The sequence below is a fragment of the Solanum tuberosum genome, unplaced genomic scaffold (assembly GCF_000226075.1).
Source record: "Solanum tuberosum cultivar DM 1-3 516 R44 unplaced genomic scaffold, SolTub_3.0 scf00012, whole genome shotgun sequence".
In the NCBI taxonomy this organism is placed as follows: domain Eukaryota; kingdom Viridiplantae; phylum Streptophyta; class Magnoliopsida; order Solanales; family Solanaceae; genus Solanum; species Solanum tuberosum.
The window spans coordinates 3,436,577-3,445,859 of NW_006238937.1; the positions used below are offsets into that span (position 1 = coordinate 3,436,577).

A 9,283-nucleotide genomic window follows, 5' to 3' on the forward strand; every position below is an offset into this window, starting at 1 on the left:
AAAGTTTTCAAACTTCTTACTACATCTTGATTTTCATAGCTCCCACACTATGATTAGAGGAAGAATCTTGGTTATATAGGTTGCAAAGATGTTGTGGGATTGGTAGTTTCACTAGTTGAGTAACATCGTTTTGTAGCTCCTACTAGTGTGTTCAATTTCAAGTGAACCTGCAAAAAAACTCCAAATTCTTTTAGCATGTGATTAATGTCTTCTATGATGGGATCCATATTATTGTAGTTACAACAATAGCAATAGGGTCAATCTGAATCCCAAATCTGGATACTCTTTCATTAGTGGGCAATTTTATCTTTGATTGCTCTCTAGTTGAGGAAAGAGGTTTTAAAGGGGATATCTTTATGCCATGAAACTATTACTATTATTCTTCTGTGTAAAAGTCTTCTAGGAGGATTTGATAGTGAAGTTACCATCGGTGTTAGGGATCCAAATGACTTTGTCTCTCTTATTATTATTCAAAATAACATTGAGCTTTCTAATCTTATCTTTAGTGTCTTCATCTCTTTGAAATGCAACTTGTCCTATTCCCAAATTCCATCATTGTAGACATCCTTGACACTGATTTTTTGTTGGGGTTCATTTTCAGGAGACATGAGATATAAAGGATCAAGTTTAGTCCAATTGTCATACCAAAAATCCACATCTCCTATTCCTACGTTTCACATGATGTTTTTATCCACCTCTTTCTTTATGATACAAAGTGTTTTACAGCTTTGAGGTTGTCCTCTACTCCATTGAACTTTGGTAGGGTGCATATTGTGGAAGTACTTGACTTTCATTAAGTGTTTCCACAAAGAGTTTGTAGTTCTGAGATTCTACCATTTTTTTTGTTTGAAAGGCATAACAAGTGTCTACAAGATTGTATAATATTTTGTATAATATTTATGTACTTTGGAATTTGTGTAAATATTTTGTATAATGTTTATGTACTTTGGATTTTGTGTAAATTTTTTGTATAATGTTTATGTACTTTAAAATGAGAATAATTTTGGCTCCAACATTTATATATTCCTTTTCCTTTCAATCTTATTTTTTTTTTCTCTAGCAAAACTTTTCATCCAAGGATTAAACAAACTAGACCTAAATAGTAAAATAGGCATATGGACTTAACTTCAGAGTTCAAACCAAATATTAATTGTAAATATGCCATCCATCTCAATCCTTTCCTCCTAGCTGGAGAAATTCTCGACTTCATTGCATTGAGTTACATGTATATAAGTCATTTATTTGTCTACAATTCATATATATACACAAGGAATAAGTAAATACTTGTATACTTTGATATGAAATAAGAACTTAGTAGAAAGATAATTGCATTCTATATTAAGAGTCATCAATTTTGTTTAATAGAAAAGATGAATATTTTATTCAAGGTTTACTAGACATAGCAAATTTGTACAAGTTCTAGTCCAAAAAAAGGCCAACACAGAAAGAGAAAGAAAAATTGAAAGCACTTATGTTTTAAATCTATCTCTCGGATTTACCCATGTTCCAGACATCAAGAGTCTCAATTTTGATTGTCTTAGTACCATTGTTGAAAGCAAACAAATGTGTGTCACCATAGGTGGCTAAAGCTGGATAAACTCTTGATGTAATGCATGTCTTTCCACCATCACCAAAACTTTCAACAATGGAGTGATCGGTCTGGAAAAGAAATCAATCAATTGTCAACACAACACAACACAACAGAAAAATGAGTTGAAATTATGAGTTTTGAGTGCATTTGATATGAAAAAATTACCAAAGAAAGCTTACCAAACTCAGTAGCGACAATCTTTCATCGGTTAAATTTATATCAACATATCCAGCAAAAGATGGTTTATACATCTTTGTATGTTTTCTAACGCTAGACGTATCAAATTAAAATAAAATAAAATAAAATGGCAATTGTATGTTATTGCAAAATCATAAGGATAACAACATTTTTTATGTTTATAATTATTTGATATCTAGAATTCATTGTCCCAAGTAACTTAAATCCGCATCACATAAGATCTGTTAAATAGGCAAGGAATTTTCTATGAGTATTTTTTCATTTTTAAAATTTAAATCTGAGATCTCTCATGTTTAAGGGGAGGGATCTCACTACAATACTTGTTGATAAAAAATTTTGATCAAAAGATAAACCTTGAGGCATCAAAATACTTGAGAACCTTGTATTTATCTTGGGTCTTAGAAACTATGAAAAATACAGATGTATACTCTTCCAAGTTTTCAGAAGACAGTGTTAGGAGTCCAAATGGACCAAGTCCACCATGAACTATCAAACCCCTAATAGCACATACATCACGGGCATAAAGATCAGCCCAACTAGGATCAAATTATTCTGCATTTTCCAAGCTTGAAAAGGAAAATGTAACTTCAACATCAACCTGTCATCATATTAACACTCACAAATTAGCTCTATATTTTTCTTGTCATATAATTTCATACAAAAAACCACTTCAGATCATAAAACATCTTACATTATTGTAAATTTGAGAAATAGTCACATGTCCAGGAAAATGATATTGTAGGATGTTCTAACATAAATTTTAGTGGTTGTTTACATGACTCAAACATGTAACTTATTATGTGTCATAATAATTCATAAAAAATATATATTTATTCTTTTAAATAATAATTAAAAAAAAATCAAACCTGTGCAGATGTGATTCCTTGAACTTCCACATTTTCTCCCTTGTTTAATTTATAATTTCTTAGCTCGATCTTTTGCTTTCTTAACATTTCCAATTCTTCAACCGGTCATTAATTGAATCAAATGTTTGTCACTAAGATCAATCCATAATTTATGAGGAATAGCCTGAATTCCAGACCAATTTTTGTTGATGGAATCTGTTGGGAAAACGTCATATTCATTTGTATCCCTACAATTTTTTTTTATTCTTGCTAGGATCATAAAAGGTCTGAAATGCATAAAAATTACCATAATACAGTCTCAATCCATGTCATCCATTGATCATTGTATCATCCGGGACGTATCTATCTTTTTTTGTGTCATAGGTTCCAATGGTGTAGTAGTCAAATTTGGTAATATCCAGACTGACTTTCATAACATTTGTAATTTTGTCGTCATTAAACGATGTGTTCAAACCATTTGTTTTCTCCAATGATATTGGAAATAAATCAACACATTCCCAGTTTCCAATCTTAGTAGATGAATGGAGTGAGCGGCTTTGGTCCATTTCATGAAGTCCCTACTCCGATACAATATTGCTAATCGTTTATCATTTTTCTAAAGCTGCCAACAATCATTCTCCAACGCCAATCTTGACCTAACCAAGCTATAGTTGGATCACCAAATTTGGTCTTGTTGATGCTTTCGTCCACAACTATTAATGGGTTATTATCAAGCTTGATCCACTTACGGAGAAATGGATCAAACAAGTTAGCTGATATTGCATAATTTTGTACTTGAGTTTCTTTGTCATCCACTATTCCAGTGTATAGGACAACATGCTTATTTCACGAAAGAATAGTGGTTGATCCGGACCAAGTACCATATTTTTCAAACACCTCCGATGAATAAATTATGGTCTCTAAATTGATCTAGTTAATCATGTCAATAAACACTGAATGAGCTCAAACAATATTGCCTCATACTGCTCCATTTGGATTGTACTGGTAAAATAGGTGATAGATTCCATTGTAATACATTAGACCTATTAAAATAATAAAAAGGCAATAACCAAACTAATATAAATGAATTGAGATTTTAGCTAAATTTTAGTGAAAACTATATTAAATACAAAACTTGATCTTACTAGTGGGATTTAATGTTGTTGTTCGGACCATCCGACCAAGACCACACTATAAAATGGAATTAAATTAAAAATGATTAGTAAAGACATTTCAATGCAATTGAAAACAGGTTCTAATATAAGAAAATAAATAAAATATTATACAAGGACACAAAATAAATATATTAAATAGAAAATTTATATCATATTACTAACTAATCACAAAGTGTAGTAAGTTGCACATATATTATGTTCATGATTATTTAAGAGGAGATAAAAACTTATTTGCGTCAGTTATATCAAATTATACTATTTTTTTTTTATCATGATTAAGTGATATATTAAGATGAATATTATTTAATTATATTTTTTGTGATAACCATGTTTGTTGAGACATATGTCAACATCTATTTATTGGTGTAATCATGAATAACGATCATATACAAATATTAAAAGAATATATTATATTACTATATATATCTTATTATGTGAATAGAACTAACATAAAATATATAAATAAAAATACATATGGAGAAGCAAATATAAATAAGTCACCAACATGATTGTGGTGAAGTAGTAAGTACTCATTTTCTATACAAATCCGTATGTAATCAAAATTCAATATAGATACCAAAAGCCGGATGAAAATAATAATGATGATGATAGCCTGGTGAAAACATTCTCACTACTCATTATTCAGGATAGAAGAAGAGGGCATGTTCTTTTACCTTCATATTTTATGTAAACTCATGTGTTAATACTAATAAATCCACCTCAGGATATGAATATATATAATTATCCAAACATAAAATAATACAAAACAAATATCAATTTGAGACACAAATTAAAACATTTAAAATCATCGGGTATTCCTACGAGATCTTGTGTTTTTTCTCATAAGCAAATAGGAGAGACAATTAGAGAGATTAATCCAGTGCTTAGGAGGCTGAAAATGATATCCAGTTCTAAATAAAATTTTAACTAATCTTCACGTTTTCAAAGCATTGTTGTACTCGTTTTCACCTCTTCGCAAGTTCTTTTCATTCTCTTCACTTGGAGAATCAAATCTCTATTTTTCATTCAATTTATTGGACACCACCCCTTTTATTTCATCACAACCTTCTTTTTCATTTCATTTTCAAGTTTTTGCTCACATACAATTTCTTTTCCTCATTTTTTTATAGCGAGGAGTTACTTCTTTTTACAACAAACTTCAAGGTTGAGTCTCACTCTCCTTTCCTTACTTCCACTTGAGTTTCTCTTCTCTTTTATTTTTACCCCCAACTTAAGCTTTTGGCCTAAGTTAGCTATTCAAACAAACCAATTCTTAGAAAAGGATTTATGAGTGACAAGTTGGGGACATATTTGGTTCAAGAGGTTTCAACAAGGTTGACAACAAATAGTTTAGGCTCAAATGGTGCCAAGATGGTAGCACACACTCACAAGGTTGTCACAAAAGATAGGAAATTTGGGTTCCCTCTAAAAGATTTTTTCCAAGATCATTTCTTGCATTCACCAAGGTTAGACAATTAGACTAACAAGGCAAATTCTAGGAATCAGCAAGCATGCTTTCAAGTAGTGTAACACCCCATATCTAAAAAGGGCAAATTGCAGCATTCCAAGTGCTGCAGTAGTTGAACCACATCGGTCATCCACGGACCGTGGAGTGGACCACAAACCGTAGGTGTGGTCTATGGTTGGCCGTCCCAAGGGAAACCTGATGATCCTGACCCACGAACTGACCAACGGGCCGTTGGTTAGACCACGGTCCGTGGTTGGGGTCTGTAGGTCGAGACCCCAAATTCTTAGTTTCTGACCACGAACCACGGCTCACCAGGATGGGCCGTGGGTCAGACCACGGTCCGTTGACTGGGTCCATAGGTGGTCACCTGTCAGTTATTTTTAGGGAAAATTGGGTCATTTCCGGTTTTAAATAAATCAATGTGGTGTCATTTTGCCTAAGTCTAAAATACCTATATAAGGATTTTTAACCCCGAAAACCCCTCATTCACTCAAAACCTAAAAGAAAATACTCTCAAATATTCTCTCTCTAGAGGTTGGAAGAAAAAGAAGCAATTGGAGCTAGGCCAAGAGAAAGTCTCCCAATCTTCAAGCTTTTGAGGGAATTGTAATCAAGGTATGATAGATTTTCATCCTTGGATATCTTCCATCCATGGAGTCCCCTAGAACTCTTCCAATTTGATAAAGAATTCCCCAATTCTAGCTAGGGTTTCTTCAATTGTTGTGGGTTATGTTGATTATGGATCCAATTGTGTGGATTGTGATTGTTTATGATAGAATTATTATAATTACATGTTTTTAGAGTAAAATTACATGTACCCATGCCTATTCCATAATTATAACCTAGAATTGATATAATTGGGTTGATGCAGTGAAGGGAAACTTTGTGGATTTAGGCTTGTCCTTATAGGATTGATGAATTATGATAAGAATTGCTTAAGAATGAAGCTTAGATGATGATCATGAGATCTAGGGCTTTGAGAGTAAGGCATATGATATGAATTGTTGGTAATTGATGTTATTGTTGAGGAATGGATACTTCCCACATAAATTTCTTAATTATGAATGTATGAATGTGAAATGTTTTGTCACATGAATGATTCTAGGTTTGAAAGGATTGCTCATTTAAAATGAATTTAGGCTGAAAGATTATGTAGTTGATGAGGCTAGAGGTAATTACCCTTGACCTCCATATGGAAGGATATGAGGTGATTCCCATACTCCTTAGAATTGAACAAGAGGTGAGTCCCGCCGTTCTTATTATGATGAATGGACATGGAGGCGAGTACCCATGATCCCTATGAAACAATGTGGAGGCGAGTACCCGCATTATATAATGAATAGTATGGAGGGGAGTACTTGCATCATATGATGAGGTTGTGGAGGCGAGTACCCGCAAACTAAAAGTAAGTAAGGCAAGAGGTGAATACCCATTAGCCTTTATAATCTAGGAAAAGAGGTGAATCCCTATGTCTTTAAAAGTAAGTATGAATAAGGTGATTGAAGTTATGATAAATGATTAGCGTGGTTTGTTGCTAGATATGCCTTCCATGAGGTAGGTTGACTCGAGGTGGATGACCCAAGTCTTGGCTAAGGACGAGTAAGAAGGTTGCTTGAGAAGTATTCCTTTCTTATTATGATATTGTTTTATATGCATTGATTATGCTATGGTTTGTATTGACTACCCATGATGTTTTTGTTGTTTATGCTAGCAATCGTATTTAGTACTTGATTGTACTAACGCATACTCTTGCCTACATTCTTATCAAATGTAAGGTCCGGCGACATAAATTCTCACACTCGTGGCTAGCTCTCTTGTTGATCAAGGAAGTGAAGATTTGGTGAGTCTTCATTGTGTTCGAGAATGTGATCACCCTTTTCTCTTATGTTTTCCTTTATTTCTTGGACTATTGTATGGGCTGCATCCCAAGACTTTATTCATGTTGTTTAGATGGCTTGAGACTATGGTATTAGACTTTCGCTCGATTTTATAAAAGACTTTGATTGTATTGAAAAGTTTTAATTTCCGCTAATTTCTATTAATTTATGTTATGATATGTTAAGTGGCTTGTATGAGGCCTCTTAAGGTCTTATACGCCTTGTTACATCTAGGGGATACCCTGGATCGTGACTAACTTGGTAAGCAGAGCACAAGGTTTAGAATGGTTCTAGGATGTCTTAAACCACGTCAAGTAGAATCTTGTTCATAAGTGTGAAGCGCGCCACATTTATGAATGAGAGGCTACTAGATGTTTAGGAAACTTCACTTCTTCATTTCTCTAAGCCGTTCCATGGAGTCTAAGGGGTCGTTTGGTAGAGTGTATTAGCAAAAAAAATGCATGCATTAATTATATCTATTAGTAATCCCTTGTTTGGAACATTTTTTCATGCTATGCATAACTAATGTTTGCATTAGTTATACACTCTATTGTGTATTGAAGAGTGTATTACTAATACCATGGATTTCTAGGTATTAGTAATGCAAAGGATTTAGTACATGCATTAATATGGTTAAAGACTCAATTACCCCTCAAAAGTACTTTTACATCTTTTCCACCATAATTGTGAAGGATTATTTTGTAAATAAATATTTTTATACAATGCATACTATTTTTAATACACCAAACCAAACAATGCATAAGAAATAATATATGCATAACTAATACAAGTATAACTAATACATGCATTACTAATACACTCTATTGGGTATTATTTTTATACACTCTACCAAACAACCCCTAACTCTATAAAGTCTTTCTCTTAATCCTTACCCGATGGTTTTCAGGATATGACTACTAGAAGGGCTAATGCTAGAAGGACTGAGGGAGACAATTTGCAAGAAGTTCCTCCCCAAGCTCCGATTGATCCTTTGACTGGAAATGTAACCAATGCGGAGTTTAGTTCGGCTTTCCAAGTGTTGGATCAATCCGTGAAGGTCCAATCCAATAGAGAGGTGGTAACCTCCGTGAACCCAAGTGCGGGTATGACGGCGGCAAGAATGAGGGACTTTACAAGGATGAACCCTCTCGAATTTTATGGCTCCAAAGTTGAGGAGGATCCTCAAGAATTTATCGACGAGGTATATAAGATGCTTGATATTATGGGAGTGACACCGGTAGAGAAGGCGGAGTTAGCCACTTACCAACTCAAAGGGGTTGCTCAGATTTGGTTTAATCAGTTGATAGAGGCAAGGCCGAAAAGAGCGGGTCCCATAGAATGGAAGGTTCAAAAGTGATTTTCTTGATAGATTTTTTCCTCTAAAAATGAGAGAGGCCAAGGTACTTGAGTTCATAAACCTTCGGCAAGGAAATATGAGTGTGAGGGAGTACACATTGAGGTTCACACAACTATCTAAGTATGCTCCTTCTATTGTGGCGAATCGTAAGACCAATATGAGTAAGTTTGTGTCGGGAGTTTCTGACTTGATTGTCAAAGAATTCCACACCGCTATGCTTGTGCATGATATGAACATTTCTCACTTGATGGTGCATGCCCAACAAATTGAGGAAGAAAATCTCAAGGAAAGATATAGGGAAGCAAATAGGGCAAGAATGGATGATGGTAACTTCTCACATTCTAGGTCCGGTGGACGAGGTCATTCAAGGTTCTGACAAAGGTTCTCTGGGCAAGGTTCTTCTAATGCTCCTCCAAGGTATACCAATGAAATGGTGTCTAACCCTAAACCTCAAGGAGATCGTAATAAGTCCATGATTCCTACTTGTGCTAAGTATGGGATAAACCATAAGGGTAAGTGTCTAGCGGGTTCCAATGTTTGCTTCGGGTGTGGTAAGACGGATCATAAGCTAAGGAATCATACTTTGGTTGCTAAGAATGAGGGTTCAACCCAACCCCTCATCCGGTCCAAGTGGTTCAGGTGCAAGCGCTCCTAAGCAAAACCGATTCTATGCTCTCCAAACTAGAGGTGATCAAGAGAGCTCCCTGGATGTGGTGACTGGTATGCTAAAAGTTTTTCAATTAGGTGTGTATGATTTGTTAGATCCCAGTTC

At 34.4% G+C, this 9,283-nt stretch overlaps 1 pseudogene; it reads right to left on the reverse strand.

Annotated features, from left to right (window-relative positions):
- Positions 1 to 1,482: 1,482 nt before the first annotated feature.
- On the reverse strand, positions 1,483 to 5,676 carry LOC102586533 (beta-fructofuranosidase, insoluble isoenzyme 1-like; annotated as a pseudogene).
- Between the last annotated feature and the right edge of the window lie 3,607 nt (positions 5,677 to 9,283).